The following is a 21,582-nucleotide window of genomic DNA, read 5'->3' as shown; positions in this document are numbered from 1 at the left end:
ACAAAAGAAAATAAATTGAATACATTTTTTACGTGCTGACTCAGCGGTTTGAGTGGTGAAAACCACCCCTAAAGTTTTATCCCAAAAAAAATAAGGGATGCAACTGTTGGAGTAAAAGGACCGCGCATTTGTCCAGTTGCTTTTATAGATAAACTTTACGTTATTATGGAGAAATTCTGAAAGTAATCGATTCTTGGGATTCATCTTTAGGGGTCTTTTTCACCCTTCCTACTGCTGAATCAGCATCTAAAAAATCCATCAGGTATGCCTTGAATACTTTAAGGTATTCCTTACGTGCCGAGGGCAGTATTTTGAGGGGGCACAAGTGGCGTGTCTTCTCAATAATTCATAAATTAGACTGGCTCTTAATAAAAATGAGTTATAATTAATTATTACGCTAACTACAAAACAGAATCGAAAATTTCTCATGAATTATGCTGCCAGACAAACTCGTACAAAGTCGCGAGTACAAAAAATCTTCTGCTTGTGTCATTTGACCAAATTTTCATCATTATTATTTTGTTAAACATTCGGTGATCCTCTGTTTTCATAGCCGTTACGGATTCTTTGGAAGTTTTCATAAGCTTCGGGCAGTTTTTATCAGACATCTAGAATTATTCAGTAAAATGTCATCTCCATAGAGTGCCGTATAAATACAGCGATGTTTAAAGTCATGATTTTTGGCTAAATGTTCGGTAACTTGGCCTGAAACTTTTCTACTTCAAAGGGATGTATCTGTACTTTATTGTCGACGAAATTGAGTAAATTGTGAAATATTCACGTTCGTGCAAGAAATAGGTACCTAAACATTACTTCTTTCTGAGTCAACGCCATTTGCGCAAATTGATACTGAGTATAAAAGTGCAGACGCTCTTATACGTCCGGCTTTCAGCCGGCGATATTTCCGCTACGTTATGGGCATAGTGATGCGCCATTCGCTTGTCCCAATCGTCATATTTCTCCTCCCCGGTCAACCATTGAGACTTGAAAGTCCTATTCAGCTCGAGAGAGCGATAAACAAAACAACAATGATCCACCATTGTTGTACGCCGGTCGTATTTCTTTGTCGATACTCGACTGCCGAATGCTCAGATTGAGCTCTGCAGCTTTCGCTGGTCCAGTGAGCGCAAGATTTGTTATTGTGACCCACGACGTCATCGATATCGAAGAACCGACTGGGAAAAATCCCGGTAAAATATGACCCTAATACTTTGTTTCCGTTAAATTTTCTCGTCGTCGACCCCAATGATTGATCGTCGAATCGCAGTAGTGACCATCGAGTTCAGTTTTTAATTTAATTTTTTACGCGATTTCAAACGATTGTAAAAACGCGAGTTGGGTGATAAGATTCGAAGAAATAACAAGCATTCAATTACTAACATGGCTGTGTGTTTTAATTATAAAAGTTGAACATTTGAAGATATTCGAATATTATTTTCATTACAAAAATGATATTCAAAAATATTTTTCCGGTCACCGATTTGTCCACTAGATTTGGTCCATTCAGTGTGGTCAAAAAATACTCGACTTAACATCAACGAACTTTAAGAAATATCCATCTTTCTACTCGATACAATTTGTTGTCAATTTTCCTCTTTGTTATACATTTGACGAGATTCATCTTGTTTCTGCGATCCGAGTATCCGTCGGAAAACAAAAATGTACTCTTTGCACTCATCGTTTCCGTCGGATATCGGTTACAGCTAATCCTAGGAATTCTAAAATCTCCCGATTTCCCATTTCTTAGGTTTGTTTACGTAGTTCAAGTGTTATTCTTCGTCTCCGAAGCTTCGGCTTCAGTGTCACAGCGTATCCAGACCGGGTTACACGTCGGTTCTTGACGATTTCGTATCACTCGGTACGTCGAGAATGGGTGCGTTGAAAAGTGAGCAAGGTGTATTATTCCGGCTAATAAATATCACTCCCTCGAGTTGACAGCATCGCGCAGTGTTCCATGCTTTTAATTAAGTGCATTATAAAACGTGCTTTGTGATCGACGATGACACCGATAAGAAAGACGACCAGGATGGCAGAGTTGTTATATGAGAAAGCCGAAGACTGGTGAGTTTATTACCTCATTTTATTCTCCTCATTTGTTGGTCGGTAGCAGATTATGAAGCTTATTTTTTTCAACCCATATTTTTGAATTGTCCATGCTTTTTTCGCTTCTGTAGTTGTATGTATATTGTTTTTTTTTGTTCAACAATAATACGTATGTGAGTATCTTTACACGATGAATTTTCTCATAAAGAAGTTCATAGATTTCATCCGAGTTATGATGGCAATATTTTTATCCTAAACAGCGAGAGAAAAAGCTTTTCTTATCAACTACAGCAGGCTCATGTCTTACTCCACAAGTTTACAAAGTATTAAATTAGGCGATAGATATTCTTCCTTGTATTGTAAACGCATAAGTATTTAGAATATAGCTGTGAAAGTGTTCTTTCTAGAACCTAGGTCTAGGTACAGGGTATAAGATTATATTGAATTTCGTAAAATTTGGCAGAAGGGTCGCTTGGTTTTGAAAAATATGTATACATCTCCACTTAATAGTTGTTTTTTCGTATCGCAAGCATATCTGTCGTTAGCATTTCGTTTATATACTCGCTTCCTCGACGTGAAATCATCGAGGCCAATTTACTTAACGGGTGAAGCGTATTAAGTTGTAGTCTGAAGAAGTTTAAGCAAAATTGAAATAATATTCTCGCCGTTAAGGGTTCCCTTTTCGTTGAAGTTCTTGCGTTACATTGTAGAGAACGTAAGGAAAGTCGAAAAGCGCAGGGAGTGGAAGGAGACCACCCCTGGGCTAGATTCCGACTACAGAGGAACGCCCTTATGCCTTGCTCCTGAAAATGGAATGTTCATCAGTCTTGGCTGCGGTCTGACAATTAGATGCTTTTGAAGTCGTCGTGTGACGGTAACCGTTCCCTTAGTTGGGCTTAGCTCTTCATACGCATTATTAAGGAACTTAAGGTATTCTCTTCAAGTTAACCGATGGAACGCCATCTTGGTTGAGAATTTGTGGAAACTGCTCTTTCGTTATCCTCGTTATCGTTCACGGTAGCTTGAACAATGAGAAAATGAATAATATATTCACGATTAGACACAGACTGCGCTTGTAAATCGATATTTTTTTTGTTAAGTTTGAAAATTGAAGATATTTGAATCCTATGGAAAAGTTATCGATGCTTCGTTTCAAATCGCTTTGTAACGGTTGAAAATTCTAGTAGATTCGTTCGATTTCATTCTTCGACGCTTAATTTTATCGGGAAGACTATTCTCTGTAAATTGAGTGATTTACTTTTTTTTTCATCATGTCAGTATCATTTACATTTAATTTCAGAACATACACCGATATTGATTACGATCAACAAATAGCAATGTTGCATTGACTTATAGATACTGAACCAAAACAAAAAATCTGTTTCTGTAAATTTGTAAAAAAACTTTTGACGAAAATGCACCGTCGTAAAGTAAAATCGAACCGGTCTGCTAGATTTTCAACTATTTTGAAGCTATTTGATACCTAAGCCCTTGTGTGTAATTACGGTATTTTCTATTTTACTATTTTCAACTAGATCTTCCTAGTTTAAGAATATAACGATCATTTACTGAATCCTTATCGTACGAGGATACAAAATATGCTTTAATATAAAAAGTAGTAACAAGTATGTTTCTGTACCTACGCCGTACACTCGAATGCGATTTCATAAGAGAATCAATGTTTTCTGAAAACGACAATCTTATACTAAAATAACCGCGGCTTTATCGGTACAGTATTTCCTCACTTATCGTTGATCACACGTGAAAACCTCAGGGGCTTTCACAAAGTTAAACACTCGATTTTTTCTCAGCAGCTGCAGACTCTGTAAGTTAGCAAAGTTTCATGGAATTTCAAAACAATAATCAAACAATGAACCACGCGTACACTTTTTCATCTCATCGCCAGACGTACGGTCTGCGTTTGAAGTCCCAGCCCGTAGAAGTTGAACGACTCGTAGCAATATCCTAACCGAATTAAAGCTGTCTCGAAGTATCCAAGTTACCACGCTCTAAATAATCGCGCGATCTTCTTGGCGAAGCTTTCTAAAATGACTCACAAGTTTTTCGAAAAAATTTCACACCGAATTCCGATACCCCAACACGAATTATTAAATAAAGTACCACCTCTTCGATTCAACCTTTCAAATCTGCACTGTATTCGCTGGAAGGCTTCGTGGCGAGATTACTTGACTCGTTTCTGGGTTAACGACCCATTGAATACCCAAGAAGAAAATGTTTCGAAAACCGATTTGCAACAGTGCAGACCAGATATACGCCGCGGTAACCAGCTTGGAAATCTGCGACGCCTTTAGCGCTGCGCTTCGACCCACGGTGGTTACACCCGGTTTACCCGAGACGTGTATATTATACCAGCTGAGAGTGGGTGCTCGTGATAAACCTTATTATCCAAGCAAAACGAGGCTAATACTTGAGCCACGACGCCTTCGGCAAAGCGCATCTTGCGCCGAGACGCGCCTCCAGATATTTCCCCAGAAATGGATTTCCGACCATATGTGTATTCGTGTGTTGCTGTGTGTGTATGAGTGTGTGTGTGTGTGTGTGTGTGTGTGTGCATGCATACCGGGGTGAGTCTGCAGGCTGGTGTATCGGATGGATTCGAAGCAGTGGCTATCTCAACCAGGCCGGTTAAAGGTATCAGTGTACTATCTTTTGGTAAACGGGAAGCATGCAGATTCAGTCGAGGTTTTATTATTAACAGTGAACCCAGTTTTTTTGACGTATGAATAGAATTAGTGACTGGAATTCCAGGATTCAGAGTCTCTGTATGTGGGGTATAAAAATTTCCCGATGACTCGTATAGGTACCGTGTAAAACAATTGAGATGAGAATAGATGTAATGTCTGACAACAAGTGTCAGAGGGTCCTCAATGGTGATGTTGTTTTCAATAACTGGAATAAGAACCTTTATTCGTATGGCTGACTTATTACCAAGTGTTAAAAGTCGATTGACTTTTATTTGCATGTACAGTGAAAAGGACCCGGGTTTCAGAAGAGTTTCTTTACGATGCTTATTGTGTATATACGTCACCTTTAACCGCCGGCAACACAAATCGATTGGTCCACTGTGCAATGCTGACATAGGATTCCGTTTGAGTAATACACACACACACACACACACACACACACACATACGCGCACATACGCACACACGGACAAACAGGGTTTCCTTCTCAGCAATCGCTCCTGCTTCCTCAATATTTGTTCACGATGATTAGCACACTCTGGTCATCGTTATATGCTGCAGAACATTCGGTCATCGAAACAAAGATTCTATATTGGGGCGAATGATCACCAGTGACGTTGATCGAGGTTTAGGCATTTGTTGAAAATCTTCAGCAGCAACGAGTGATTAAAATTCTACTAAATTTGATTTCATTTAAACAGAAACTCCGGGGTCTATTCATATTTCATACAGTCATGAATATCAAATTTGGAAAGATACTTTGCCTTAAAAAAGAGAAATATAGTACAGTTCGAGGCTAAACGTAAATCGATTTGTCAAAAATTTTTACTCGGTACCGCAAGTCGTCACTGGACTAAATCTTTCTTTCTCATCGAGGTTCAAGAACGTCTATTCAGTCCTATACTATTTCTGAATACTTATTACCTCATTGAAATACGTAATTTTCTGCCCTTAAACAGAAATCGTCTTACTCACCGCGATAAATCTTTAATCTTCATTCGCATTCAATACGGAGCTCTTTCGTCAAAGTGAATATTCACCAGGAAAAATTTCGGCGCACGTCCGCTGCTGCTATAAGAAAATTATATGAAAACCACCCTCCCCGCTACGCTCTAATCTACTGCAAATGATTCCGTTATCTCCTTCTGGTGCTTAAACTTTCCGCAGAGTTTCCTAGCTTTAACCACGTTACGGTATGGCTCACTGTATTTCGGCAACGTTATATATGAAATGAGAAATTTACTACACGGTTCGAAAATAACTCACCGAGAAAGCCATGCTAATCGACAGCAATTCCGACCTTTCAACGATCGATTTACGGACGATGTCACTCGGTGTCAGGACACGCGAAATATACTTGCGTACCTGAAATGTATTTCCATCACCGTTTCCGTCAGTTGCAGTGAAGCCATTTTTTAATCACGGATCTGAACGCTGCGTCAATTTTTAGCAAGTCTTTGAAACCAACATAAGTAGCTTCTACTTCAGAAACTAGCTTCAAATTCATCTCTCGATTCGGCTGTGCTTCTTTATTTGCTTCTTCTTGCTTCAATTTTATTTTTCCATTCGCGTCAAGTCCGATTTTAGGACATCCCTAAAGTCGATCGGAGAAACTCTTGGGTCGGTTTGCTCGTCGGTTCGTGAATTAGTGTAAACCGTAAGAACGGACCACCTCGTTATGTATTCCGTTCATACAGGACGAATTGCACAACTCGATGGAAATGGAGGGATTTTGTGTCGCCCTCGGCATTATGTCATCTTAATTTTGGCAATAAATTTGACAATCGCACAATTGTGCTCTGGAATTTATCGCCACTGTTCGTATTCATTGCTCGTAATCAGATCAATTTCTGTAAGCATAAATCCTGTGAATGGCAGCTCATAACCTTTTCTACTTTAACTATAAAAATCGTCATACGCATCGCCTAATTTCTATTTTCTTGTTTTTGTTTTCATTTTTTTTTTTTTTTTTCTTTTTTTCTTCTTGAGAAAAAATACCAACTCCTGTTTTGTCAATTTGTATTTTTCTCATTCAACTCCCGTAATGTGAATTCATATAAAGTTTAGCTCGCGGAAAAAATATCCGGTGTGAAATCCATTAGGGATTCAGGCGCGAGATTCCTGCAAAGATCGATCGTCAAAATTAACGCTTGACGGTTTGACGCTTGATAGATGGGGGTAAAAATATAGAAAGAGAAAAAATATAAGGACTATCGTATCGAATTTTCGGAGACCCGGTAATTTATATCTTAGAATTTAAGAAGTATAACAATTTTATGCTGTGCCCTTCCGACATTTCCATGTTTTACGTATTAAAACTTGGCGCATTTTAAAATTCGCCTTTATGAAAATTAGATATTTCAACCATCTTGTTTTCTGTTCTTGCTATATTTTTACTCGCACCCTCGCACGTTGGTCTTTAATTATATTTTATAAAAACAATATATCAACGACCAACTTTCGTTGTTTCCGGACATAATCACCGCGTTATGCGAAGGAGATGCGTGCCTGCGGTTACGATTATAGATTTATTTGTATAATCGACGCGAATTGTGGATGGAAATGCAGACCGCCGCTAATATCCGGTGTATCTAGCTTCCGTTGTAATTCATTGCTTTGGCTGAATCGAAACTCGGCATCATCTGGAAATTATCTGTACCAATATTATTGAATCTCTGCTTGTTCGCAGGGATCAATCGATCAGGACCGAGTTTTGCGACAGCGGTCCCTGTAATAGGCGATCCATAGATCTGGCGAAATTGATTGTTACTGCAACGGCTGGTTATCGACAATCGAATATGAAAATTCCGGGTAAAGTTGAGCAGCCAAAATTTCCTCCTCTCGATATTTTTTCTTTTTCTCCTTTCTTTATTTATGAAAAAAAGTCCCGCCATCCCATCGATGCATATTCATGAACGATATCCGCGAATAACGGTAATCCGGAATTCCTATATCGCCGCTTCCTATTAGACTCGGTCGAATTTTTCCCGCTGATGGGATTGCTCGAGTTTTCAATCAACCCGGCATACAAAGTCCAGCTGGGTTCGTCGCGGCTCTGGAGTGTGCTTTGTCTTGCTACTTGTCAGCCTCGGGGATAAGTTTCAGTGCAGAGAATGTCGTTCACACTTTCCTTACGGCTCTGTCGTGGCGTTGAGATTAATGGCCAAACGTGCAACTTCTTGTTTCCGTTCGGATGGCAACTTCAGCGCAACCGGACACTTTTACTGGCTGAAAGTAGGAGAAGAAGTTTGTTCGAAGCTCTTTTTGTATCTCGCGTATCTATACGTGCAGCTCATATCAAATTTCCAAAAATATCTCCCGATTTCATTTTCATCGAGAATACGCGATAGGCAAACGGCCAGGGTCCCAGGTATTATTAGCATCCGAGTTGCAAATTCGGTTCGATTCGATATTAGCCGAACTCACCGATAAGCGTTTAGCTACTAATTGAGAATGCTTGGTGCAAATTCTCGGGTTATACGGATTTGGAACAGACGTTTAGCCCGAAGGTAGCAAGTTTAGTAGAAGTTGGGACGGGATCCGGCCACAAGCTTAAGTAGTTAATTAAGGGCTGGATTTTGCCTACCAAAACGATGTGTATAAAGTCTGCCTACGTAGAAAAACTGCAAACCTCGGATTGCTACAGAGAGGGTCGTTATTTTCAGAAGAGATTGTTAAGGTCACGGTAGACTTAACGAATAAGTTCCGCCCGCTTTAACAACGTCGAACTAAATTGATTAATTTTAAGTTAAAACCCATCGCGAACTCCTAACTACAGCTAAAAAAGACTTACGCGTCTACCGCGCGCTTTGTCAGTACCGAAGGTAATATTTTACGGAAAAAAAATTCAAGATTTACGTATAATCGGTACGTCGTTCGCTTGAACAAATTTACTCTGTGCTGGATGAATAATTTTTGCTCCTCGCGTGCAAATAATTTCTGAATGACTGTTTATACTTTGTATACACAACGAGAAATTATCTGTCAAATTAACATACATGTGGCAGAACGATGCAAACGATAAGATATGATTGTATGCATATGATTTTCATGTTATTATTAGAAAAACAAATATTTTCATCTCTCCAGGAAAAATTCTGCGTATGTAGGTAGTATCGCTTATCTGACGAAAAAAGTCTCGACTTCCTCCACATATAGGGTGAAATTTGAACTCATCTCGGCAACTAACATAAATTATAAACCTACACTCATATAGGGTTGAGATGAAAAGTGTACTTTGGGAATTATGAATGTTTGTTAAACTCGTACAAGCAAATGGAAAATATATTTTGGTTTTACTAAGTGAAAAGTTCCCTCAGTGTTCAACCCTCATGAAACGCACAGACCATTTCCTTTATTATAAATAATTGGCGGCGAGGTGAAAAATCGGATGTGCTTTTTCGGTGGAAGATAATGCTACAAAAATTAAAAAACGCAGGTCAAAAGCTTGTGGCGATAACAGCGTAAAGTGGAGGTACTACCGGTTGATCATTTCAAAAGAGGCGTTTCATACAATTATGACAGAACTTCACTTGGTATGTTCGTTTAATCATTAAAATGTTTGCCAAATTATCACGGGCTGTTTCACCATTGACTCAGTTTGTTTCGTGCGAGAAAAGGAAAATAATTTCAAAATTTCCCATCAGGGTGGTCGGTCAGAGACATTTTGAAACAGTTTACACGCGAGAATTATGATCGGAAAGGTTATTAATGGGTTTTGTATCCAGTCGCCCCGGTAATTTGCCAGGCTTTTTCTAATGGACGTGCGTTGCGCGCCCTTCGCTACAGTGCGGAAGCTGGATAACTCCCTGATGAAAACACAGTTCTTCCGGGAGACGGGATAGCGAACCGTAGGCTCAGGTAGAATAATGGCGCTGCGATTATATCTCTGAGAGAATCTCGAAAACGCTCCTGGAGTTCGATTTCTGTGGGCGTTGCTGAGGCTTGTGGATCGGATCGTCCTGAATCCAGAGCTTTGGCTGATAATATAACCCTTAAGCCGGCGCTTCTCTCTCCGGAGCAATTTTTTAGGTCATCAATAGACGCCTCGGCCAAACGGTGGATTCTCTTTCTCTCGTATTTTTTTCTTCCTCTCGACGGATATCCCGCCAAACATCTGTCTTCCGGCTTTGTTCACTCCCCCCTCTATTTGCATGTGACTTTATTTTTCTCTCCTTGAGAGAAAGTGCAGATGAGGTAGACGGTTAAAAATTTTTCTCAATTTTTGGCATTTACACAACGATAATCGATTATTAAAATTGATCGGGATTTGATTTCATTCAAATATCTGTAGATCGTCCAAGATTCGTTTATATATTTTTTTCAACAATTCATAGGAAGTATTTTTATATTCACAATAACGTCAACCATTACGTTCATTATATTACTCAAAAACTGCATAAACGATTTACTTGAAATTTGGAACCAGTATTCTTGAAAAAAAAAAAAAAAAAAAAAAATTCCAAACAAAGTTGAAATTATATTTTTTGTCTCAAATTCACGATATTTTTTTCGTTCAATTATTAAAACAATGTGACGGTTGAAAGAAATGGGGGAATTGTGACCAACAGAGTAAAGCATCCAAGATTGCTGTCTCAAAATTTTGGTTAAAACGGTTGAGCCAATTTTGAGATAACCTTCGGGAAACCGCGAAAAACCCCGCCGAGCTAAATACTCGATCTGCATATACTGTTGAATAAAATAAATTTCAATCGAATTGAATAATCTGGTTGCCGATGTATTAATTTTCGTAATTGCCCGACTTTCTTGGTCGTCTACTCGTATTTAGCCCTTTAACTTGCCCGCCTCGGTGTCTCTATTTGCTAGAGTTTCCTGCAGGATCGGCGGTATCGGACGTCTCAGCCCTCGGCTATCTTCATCCCGGTTTATACGGCACCTCCTAGGGGAAGGAAGTAGCCGCGAAGGAGAAATCGAATCAACGGTGTGGGGTGGCAGGATGGATGGGCCATTTTCGCGCCAAGATCCTCGTCACATTAACTCTAGGTAGATAATAAAAGCAGGGGATATGGGCGATCTTGATGAGCCCATGTATATAGTATTCCAAGTGTCATGATGGCGGGATGCTTCAACAGTCGAGAAAAATACTTACATCTTCACCTCGTACCAGATCGGTGACGTCCAGGGCGCTTCATTGTCCGTCGACAAACATCCTTAAACCTCGTTTCCGGTCCGACATTTTTCTCTTAGATTTTACGTGACGAGTCGTTATTTTTTTCACGGTTCTACGAAGTTGAATACAATAAATATAATAAATAAAGCTTTTCTACACTCAGAGAACGGTTTCAATTCACTTCCGGATAATGGAAAGTGAGACGAGACAGCGGCTTTGACGCAAAGAAACTTTCATTTATGTTTAATAAATTTTTGCTAATTACGCAGGCTAAAAACTGCACGCTACTTTGAAGGCTGGTTGTGTTAAAATCAAATTAACTTCCGTGTGGATGATTAAAGATTTGCGTGTAGGTATCGCAGAGGCGCGCAGACCTTTGTAGGTACGAGATGTGTGTGTTTACGTAATCGCAAAACCACGAGGAGAATTCAGCGTGATATTGTCTCGGGGAAAATATATTTTGTGCCTATGGTTAAAACCCGGCAAATTATGGCTTAATTAAAAGCAACTGGTCACTCGAGCGAACGCGAATTTCGATGAATTTTTCAACGTTTATACGCACCGTAGAAATTTTAGTGTCTTCATTGGTTAGGCAAATGAATGCAAGGCGGGTCGCGGATACCTTTTTTTGCCAAGCTTCGCGTGACCGGATATAAAAAATTCACTTGAATGTTTGTAGAATTTATACGGTCGCAGGGACAAATTTTACCTTCAGGTTTTGTTGGCCTCTTCCCATGGGGCTGATTGTGAGTCCGAACTATTATGAAATCAAGAAGCTCCATCTTAACTCCTCAAATGCAAAGCGTTATTTTTTTTTTTGCCGAGAATAGTTTTACTTTCATTAAGGAAATGGCCACCGCATGACTTATTATCCGAAATCAGTTCATTCGAATCGTGATGAACTTTTACAAACTTTCCCAAATCCGATTGAAGCTTCCCACGAGAATAAAAATCCCCGCTGAGAAAACATTTTCCGAGACTTTAAAATCACGATTTCGTAATATAATCTATTTTTATTCCATTCGACAAATTTACTTAATTTTAAGACATTTTTCATTGGGCACAATTTTGTCAAGCAGTATTTTATAAAGTAATGCCAATGTTGCTGATGGACCTTTCTTCTTTGGAAACATTGAATTAAGGCGTTTCGTATTTGGACCAATCAAACTGTTCTCAATTTGGAGAAATTATTTTCTGGGAAATGGAGGTAATGAAGAATTTCTTGAAGACAATTTTTTTCAAGCCAAATAAGCGCGAATTGTTTCACTGAATGAACGAATCACGTTTAAGAATTGGTGCGAATTTCACTTGAAACAAGTTTATAATACTCATGCGCACGAGCTGGTGTAAGATTCGTGAGAATTTCGGTCCTTTCCTTGGATACGCTCCATGATTTTTAACCCTCTACGAAGTAACGAAAAACAAGCTTTCTCCCCAACGTTAGTTTAACAACCGTGAATAAATTCTAGCGAAAACTACGTCACTGCTAAAGCGTGAGTTTTCGGTAAAATGTGCCCGAATATCGTCCCTACTGGTATGAATAATGCAGCCTCGATGAACCTTAGCAAAGCTCGTTATCGTTTCTGGGTTGATATCTGCGTAATCTAACGATACCGCAACGCGTTTAGGGATACAATGTGCCCTTAATCATGTATCGATGAAAAACTAGATTGTAAAGATATTCAATATTCGTAAGTAAGTACTTGAAGAGTTTGATTGGCCAAAATTAGATTCTTTTTATTAATTTTGTACTGAGATAGTCGTACACTGAATTTTTATCGAATTATTATGTTCGTTGGCTTGAAAAGACTCTTCAAAGGTACAGACATAGAAAATACTGAAATTCTAATCGAAAGCTTAGATATGGATGCTTTATTTCATATTGCTTTGAATTAAAAAGATTTACACATTCGTTCGATTTCATTCTGCAATGCACAATTTTCATTCCAAGCAGAACAATTTTTTACACATTCACGGATTCATTTGTCACTTTGACACCGTTGAGTTTGAATTTCAAAAAAAGAAAATTTATTTTAGTAATTGTGTAGCAAATAGTTTCCTGGATAAAATGAGCCATCGTCGAGTGGAGTCGATCAAATCCACTTGACTTCTATACAACCGTTTTGAAGTGATTTTCAATAAAGCATCGATATGAAAATTTTGTTCAGCATTTTTGAACAGATCTTTGGATATAATTATACGAACATAATAATTTCACAAGTACTCAATCTAAGACTATCGCGTAATAAAATGAATGGCAGGTATCGATTTTTGGCGAACCAACATCATGAAGAACATTCGAATATTTTACCACTGATGCAATCTGACCTTCGAATGTCATGAACGGTGCTTACGTGTAATACGTATCCCTATTTTTTATGCCACTTACTTCAAGCCGAAGAATGATTTGCCAAGATTGCGTGAAAGCCAGTTACAATTTCACGTGATGCCCGCGTGCCTTTTTTATTGAACACTTGGATTGCGTTTCTCTCATTGCTCTTCCTATCCACGAGACGTGAGACGAAGTGACCGTTTCAATCACTTCTGTTTCAACGATATCGTAACAGCGGATTTTTTAGTTCAATAAATCTACTCGACGAGCGATCGTCGATTCAACAAATTCCTAAACTTCGGTAAAAAAGAAACGTGTTTCAAGTAGTCTAGGAATATATTCCTCTTGAAGAGAGGGGGGAAAAGTGACAAATACAGTGTATGAGAAGGCCAAGCGTTATTTCACCGCTGCGAACGTAATAAAGCCTGTAATTATACAAGCGAATTTTCGGTGGCTTTTTTCACGAATGGTTTCAAGAGCCGGGCGCAATTACTGCGCCCTTTTTGCGAGTGATTCTTCGTTTAAAGCGGATGCTTTGCTGTCATAGGCCATGGTTGCAGCCGCAGCTACAAGCTCTTTTCAAACATTCATCACCGTACTAACGAGACTCTATTGTCGATGAGATTTCCTCGCCTACAACCGAGGATTACTAATTTTTAGCTTTGAAACCACATTCGAGATACCCGAATTAAGCAGCTGTATACACCGGCGAAACTTCAACCGTACTAGAATCCAGGTGTGGATAATGGACGCGATTAATTAACTTTTTCAACAACCCGATTCGTGTGTGCTCGAGAACACGTGCTGATTAATCAGCTGGCGTAGACCGCGGCGCTTCATTTTGAATAACCATTTCCGAGACTTTTTTCTATCACATTATTTACGAGGAAATTATTCGAAATTATTCGCAGCTGATATACATATAATGGCTAAAACTACGAACGCTCATCGACGTCACTTTGCACAAATTTTGGCGCCAATTTCGAGTGGGAAAAGTAAACTGGCCAATTTTTGTTCGCACGATTACGCGTCGCTTTATAATATAAAGTACGATGTTGTTATGATATCATAATTATTTCCGAACGAGGCAAGGTACGAGTAAAGAAAAAGTCGAGTAGTGCTTTGGGCTCCGATTTAGAACCGATTTTCATCGGAATTCATTTTGAGTGGAATTCCAAAAATAGGTTTACAGGCGTAATTTTGGCGAAAATTTTTATTGCTTGGTTGAAGAATGATCATTTGGATGAAAACTTATACACGCTGTGCGTAAAAAAAATTTCAAGGTTGTATGGATAGCAAACATGCCTTGTTCAACCGATATAATCGTAAATATTCTATATTTCAAACAGTAAAATTTTCACACGTTGCGAGAAGAGTTTCGCATTATACACACCCACGCCTCTTATCGTATCGTTATTTTTTCTCACACGAAAATTGTTAAGCGTCAAATGATTATCGTTCGCAAATTCTCTCGCCTACGAATGTTTTTTCCTTTAGATAAAACTTTTTTCTTTCAGTATTTGTTTGGGTTTTGCAAACGGCTGAGCAAGTATTTTTACATTCAAGAGTTTGTACAACGATTAGATTTGAATGAGAGCAAATATAATCCAGGAAATTAATTTAACAAGGCTTCGTGAGGATCAGTCAAAGAGAAAAGACGAGCTTTTCATCATGTCGTCTGCACGGAATTACGGGCAATGAAACGTTAAAAGAGAGGAAGAAAAATGAAGCGATAAACTTTATTGACTCCTCGTGTTGAGATATGATCTGTATACGCTGATATTCGCCCAATAATTGCAGATACCGAATTCCGTTCCCCCAAACGATTCGGTTAAACTTGCGAAGGTTGTGCGAGGAATGAATTAGATGAAAGTGTATTAGAGTTCCATATCGTTCGGCGGGTTCCCTTCATCCACGCATGGGGCAAGCATAAATCTGGTCTCCGATTCGGAAGAATAAAACTGATTTATATGCTCCGCAGCGCAAAGGTTGAAACGAATTTCAAATCTGAATCTGTTTATCCGGTCTCATCTAGTCTTTTCAGCTGGCTATGATGGACGCAGACGGGCAGCGTTGAAAATAATTCATTCGGCTGTTTAACGCGTTGCGTAAACATTAATAATGATCTGTGCTCAACCCTCGAAACCCTAGCAAAATTAGTATTCGCACCTATCAAACGACCCGGTGTTACATTATTAATTAACATACATGATCTATAGATGGTCCGGATTCCGATCAGTGGAACAAATTGTTTTATAGAATTTTCACTTTCCTATGTTCTGACTATCGACTTTTCTATATTGTATAACAGAGTTTTTCGCGTCTTTGAAAACTTGACATTCTAACCCATTTTTGCATTTATATTTCTATTCTTCGCGCAAACATCAGCAGGAATTGCAACGGTCACTTTCTTATTAAGGCAAAGATGCACGTATCGTAGTGCAGATACATATAATATTAGCATAATTAGCCCTCGTATAACTATTATAATGCACCTGGAGGCAGAGCGGCGTTACTCTTGCGTAGACCTTGTTTAATATTAAATTACGCGTGCCCAGTATACAAACCCTTAGGGTGTGGGTTTGCACATCGATATCGATCGTAGAGATGCGTTTGAGCTGGGAAGTGAAAATGACGGCGTGACGACGCAACTCGGGCCTTTATTCGCCTGCCAAATTACACCTCCTCTTCAGCGGATTGTTATTTAAAAAAAAATAAAATTCGTTGGTGACCGTGAATATGAGCGCGTCTACAACGTAGTCACAAATCGATGATTAATTGCTATCAATTTTCATGCGAATATTTTACAAGCTCGTTCTGCATCATCAGCTTTTCCGACATTTGATTACGTTCAAGTTTCATCTTCGCGTATAAAAGTAATTGACCCAGTTTCGCGGACGTAACTACTCAAACCATTCAGTCTTGCATATTTTCAATTCCTAGGAAATAACTAATTTATTGAAGGCAAAAGATCTGTGATTCACTGTAAGTTGTGACGTAATCGCGTAGTTCGTACTCTTTTTAAGTTACTTAAATGGAGACAAAAATGACAGCTGCGACATAGATTGAAGAAAAATCGACGAGGTAATTCAAAATTATACGCCTGAAATTTGCAAGATCATCGAAACGGCCAACGAATAGGAAATCGACTGATTAATCACAATTGCGAATAAAAAGTGAGCGATAAATAATCTCCAGTGTGAATCAATTTAATCGAATCAGTCGTACTTCGCTAAGGTTTCTTTTTTATCCAAATGGAAGGGATCTCGAAGTCGAAGGCCTCGAGTTCGCCAATTTACTGTGATTGACTCTGTTATTAGGGTAAGAGTTAGTCGATTTGTAACGATTAGTTGAGCCGCTTGCAAGGGTAGAAAGCGTACTTTGTTTTAGCGTCAGAAGCATGCAACAAAGATTTGTTAGCAAAGCATACATCGTGGAGTATCTGCCAAGTGAGATGAAGTATACAATTTTTTTTTTCTTTTTTTTTAGAAAGTGGATGCATGAGCGTTTTTTACTGCAACAAAAGGTTCTGAATTGAATTTCCCAAAGTGAAGAGATCCTCACGATGAGAAGAGGCATCGTATGTTTTTGCTGCAGTTACAGCTCAAGTCATAATTTTATCTGCAACTACGTCGATTCAGAACGAATATTCCGGCAGACAGTTTTTAATAACGTCTTGTATGAATTTGGGCTTGAAAGAATGTCGTGAATATATAATTAACCTGCGAATTCTTTCGATAATTAAAAGTAACGAGGAATCCGGCGTTCTTCCTGAATTCACAAGACTTCGAGTTGGTATATATATGCATATATATTCAAATCACCTGACGTGACTTCAAGTAATTCCAAATCACTCCGACTGATTTAAAGCTCGTTCACATCCAACTCCGAAGTCGATCATTAAAACGGCACTGTACGTGACTTTAAGTGACTTTTCACTAAGTGCACGCCTGACTTGAACAGTAGTTAACCTCTCGGAAAGCAATCTGCAGGACAAGCAATAAATCCAACTAGAAATCCTATAAGAGAATCAGTGACCGGTGAAGAAACTCGTGTGAATTTTTACTTAACGAGCTACTAAATGTCTTTTCTATCATCTAGTGGAAGGATAAATCATGGTAAAAGATACATTTGCATGTGTATGATTCGAATCGACCAGTTCCGGCCGGTAAATATAGTATCGTTGACGTCACTGCTCAAATATACGTATCTAAATAAAGTTTTCTATATTTACATGTGTTATTTTGAAAAATAAATTTAAAAAAAAAAAAAAAAAAGAATATCGTAGCAATAAACGAATTCTGTCTAAAATACATAATTTTACGATGTTTGTTACAAGTTTCACCATTATTGTACACACGTGCCTACGTGTATTACGTACCATCTTCGACTAATAATTATCGAAGCGATACGAAACAGAGCTTCGCTTATATTCGCCAACTTTACCACAGCAAGGAAGCTGTGGCAACGGTGGAAATTCTGATTGACACGAATCAACGAGCAGGAAGCTCGAATACCGGTCTTCGTCCCTTAACTGCTAGGAGGTGGTGGGTATTTCACGTCGAAGTGGGGAAACCGCGACACCGGAATCGACGCCGACACTGAGACTGATACAATTCCCCCCTGTTCGAAACAAACTTGGCCCTCTGCGTGCCGCAACAACCCCTGAGCTTTCAGGCGGGGGAAACGAAAGCTGACCGCATCCCTCTGGTCCTTTCATTGTTTCACCCCCCTGAGAATCGAATCTTCCTGACGTTCCTCGAATTTAATAATGAATAGTATCCCGGAAAACAATCATCCATATTTTACCTTTTCGTCAAGATAGTCTGTCAAAGATATTTAACTCTGCGAAGAAATTGGGGATTGGATCACTGTTTTGGACGGATGACGTCTGACTGATTACTTTTTTTAATCTTGTATCACATCACCGACTTTGTGCTGTATAAACGTTAATGCCCTGTCGACGTATCACCGCGGAATGACGTATAATGTATTTTATCCCTTGTAGAGTAGAATATGAAAGAAATCCGTCGATTTATCTGCCAATCTATCTATCTATCTGTCGCTCGTGTAACAGAGTGAAACTACGCTAGAATAGGAATAGTTTTGCAAAATGAAATAATATCGTAAGTGGAAAATTGACATTTTTTGACATCTCTCTTTATTTATATGCAAGGTTCTTTTTTCTCTCTTTTTTTTTAACGTGTGCATTTTTTATCTTTTAAATCAATAAGAAAAATTAGTATCGTGTAAGGCTTGCGAAATACCAATGAGCATATTCAGTAATGTGTAACAGCAGAAATTCTTGAAATTATTTCTCGAATTCGATAGCTCCTGTTGTTCTATAAATTAATCCGAAACCGTATAGAAAAATTTATAAATTTCTAGTGTTCGGAATTTAAAACTTGGCTGTATATACATATAATATATCTCATAGCGAAGGCTGCACCCTGAATATTCCAATTACATTAGAAATAGCACCCTTTGTTACCCCTATAATTGAAACAAACATTACATTGGGGATGGATTAACGATCCTTTATCCCTGACATCGGATATCCGCACCATTTGGCGAAGCAGAAGCGAAAATTAGACTCCTTCACTCATTGCCAAGGCTCATCAGCGGCAAATTGAATCACAAAAAGGAATGGAGGTGTACATAGATAAGGCGAGTCATTAGTTGATCCATTTTCTTTAACGATCTTTTTGCCAAGTGGATATCTATATACCTGTACGAGGGTGGGTTCGGTACCGCAGCGATTTCGTTCCCGCAATTAAACCGGCTAATTGCCATCCCGCGTGTTTCGCCCGCCGAGGAAGATGATATTCGAAAACCGCCATCCCTAATTTACCCCAGCTACATATATCGAGAATCAAAATATCCTCTCAATTGCAATCGGAGCTCGAAGCGGATGAGGGTGAGAGTCCATAACACCGATTGAAAAATGAAGATTGTTTTTTTGTGGTTGTTGTTTTTTTTAACACATGAGTTACGAGTGCCGGTATTTTCTTGATTTTTACGTCTAGAAAAAATGTGAAGGTATCCATAATTCATTTAAACTTTGTCGTTGATACGGACAAGTATTTTAGTATAATATAATCATGAGACGAAAAAGAAAAAGGGAACAAACTATTCTTTCAACTGACTACTCAAGGTGCTTGATTTTGCTATACATTTTTGAAAAAAGAAGATCTGTTTTATTGTTAATATTGTAGAAAGTTTTTAAATTTTGGAAATATATACTTAAAACAATGTGTTTGAAAAATATAATAACGATTTTGTTCATTTTTGAGGTGAAAGAAATGAAATCAAACTACGCCGTACTCAGACATAAAAATCGCATTGACGGTGTTACTCTGCGCTTCGTTAACTGACAAGTGGTTAGATTTACCCAGCTCGATGAAACACCTGATTGATGGAAAAAACCTGCGTTCAGTTTCAGTTTCAGTTTCGAGGTGTGATACGAGGATATATTTTATGCTCCGACAGAGTCAGGGGAATTCACTGCGTTTATACGGAGTCACGTTAAAAGCATAGATACGCAGGTAATGCTCCTCTCTCTCTGCGTGATCGTTGTATCGCGAGTTCATTCCGACAAATATTGTTCACATATTTCATTCTTTCTCCTTCTCTTCTATTCCACACTTTTCACATTTCAACGTGCACGAGCAATAAGTGAGTCGAAAAATTGCTTCAATCCAGGACTGATTCTCATTCAGCGAACTGTTGTTAGGCTCCAAGACTGAGAATATCTTCCCTCGGAATACGAATGGTGATTCCGAACGGCGACGATACATTTTTCAGCCTAATATAAGCGTCGGTGTACCTAATGTATATAGAGAGGCCGCATTGTGCGATGAATGAGAGGATACATTTGCTCAATAACGGGCGGATGAGCGGCTCAAGTTGCGAAATAATTGCCTTCATTTTCACCTAATGTCTCATTTCCTCCGGTTTCTTTGTCTGGTTGATAAAAATTTATTTCAGCCAGTTGACAAATTCTTTTCATGCTGCAGTCTCTAACAGCAGCGAGATAAGATTGACCCGATAAACTGACCCGCAAGTTACTTTGGGAAATACTTGAAGGTTAAAGGCGAGAACCTGACCCTTTGGACTGAGAAAAATTGATGATCGTTTGTGAAATTTTTCCTCATATCTTATGTTTTTCTTAACGCATTTTCTTTTCATCGTTCACCGCAGGATTGTACGAATATATTTTCACACAGTTTAGATGGCACCGTCAACTATTGCGAAAAGTTGGACTATATCCATTAGTCACTTGGCAGCCCTTTCAAATTCCTCGCGCAGCTTTTATTACCCTCCCTGTGTATTCACAACGTGTATAAGAAGATAACAGTTTCGTAAACTTGTGTTCTCGAATCCTCAGATAAAAGTTGGAAACTCGCTTGCGGGAGAAACATACAAATACGGGCTATTAGCAATTCGATATCTTATACAATAAAATGGACCAAATGTTTGTCTTCTTTTCCTCCATCGACTGGAAACTTTAGAAAATTGATTCCCTGCCGATGTTCAAATCAGCTAAACTTTCTTTTAGGCACGAAAGTCTATAAAACTTTTTTTCATCACCCCAAATTCCACGGTATAAATATTATTGTTTTCAGTTGGTCTAAATCAAGTTAGAATTGGACGGTAAAAGTTCCTAATAAACGGACAAAATTTTTTGTTTCAATTACTTGTATTCTTTTCTCAGACATCGGTATCGAAAGTCGCGAATGAACGCACTTTTCAAATTCTTCTTCGCGCCCTTTGAATTCGACAAACTATCTTGGCATGTAATTTAAGCGAATTAAAATCGAAAGTCAGAGACTCACCGTAATGGGATGACTTGACTTGAGTCTGACTTTTCCAATCTGTTTTCCTGAACTTTGAGGCGACGCTACAAAGATACAGAAGCAAAGGTGAGCCGAAGGAAAGGTTTATTTTAGAGGACGCGCGGACGGGACGCCCGCCTCGACGGTACTGCTCGAGGTTCGAATTCCGCGTCGCGACGCCGAGCGCCGCGCTGCTACGACGACGCATGGCAGTGTGAACGTCGTCGTGACATCCGCGGCTTCTGTAAGAAAATATTCACCGCCTTGCTTGGCAGCAGATTCGCGGGTCAAGATAAGCAAAGGCCTTTTTATCCGGCCGATACTTGTGTGTCTAATGTCCATTCACAACTCGCGGCAAAGCGAGAAATTATACTTGGATTTCTGGTGAAATCCTACTAAATTTTCAATAGCTATTCAAGTTTACAACACGAAATTCCGCTGAAAAAATATAATCGCTGCTCAAATCGCGAACGGCTTGATCCTTTGACCGGGATGTATGAGTCTCTGAATTTTATGTAATCAAATCCTTACTTTGTAG

The 21,582-nt window shown here is 38.9% G+C and overlaps 1 long non-coding RNA gene across 1 annotated transcript in view; it reads right to left on the bottom strand.

The window, feature by feature from the left end:
- Positions 1-21,175, bottom strand: part of LOC124407116 — a 61,630-nt gene extending 40,455 nt beyond the window's left edge. The window contains exon 1 of the long non-coding RNA XR_006929290.1: positions 21,045-21,175. This is a non-coding gene — a long non-coding RNA (uncharacterized LOC124407116). The remainder of the gene's footprint in view (positions 1-21,044) is intronic.
- Between the last annotated feature and the right edge of the window lie 407 nt (positions 21,176-21,582).

This window comes from Diprion similis, chromosome 6 (assembly GCF_021155765.1).
Source record: "Diprion similis isolate iyDipSimi1 chromosome 6, iyDipSimi1.1, whole genome shotgun sequence".
NCBI lineage: Eukaryota > Metazoa > Arthropoda > Insecta > Hymenoptera > Diprionidae > Diprion > Diprion similis.
Note: the sequence above shows the minus strand (reverse complement) of the source record. Positions and strands in the feature narration are given on the sequence as shown.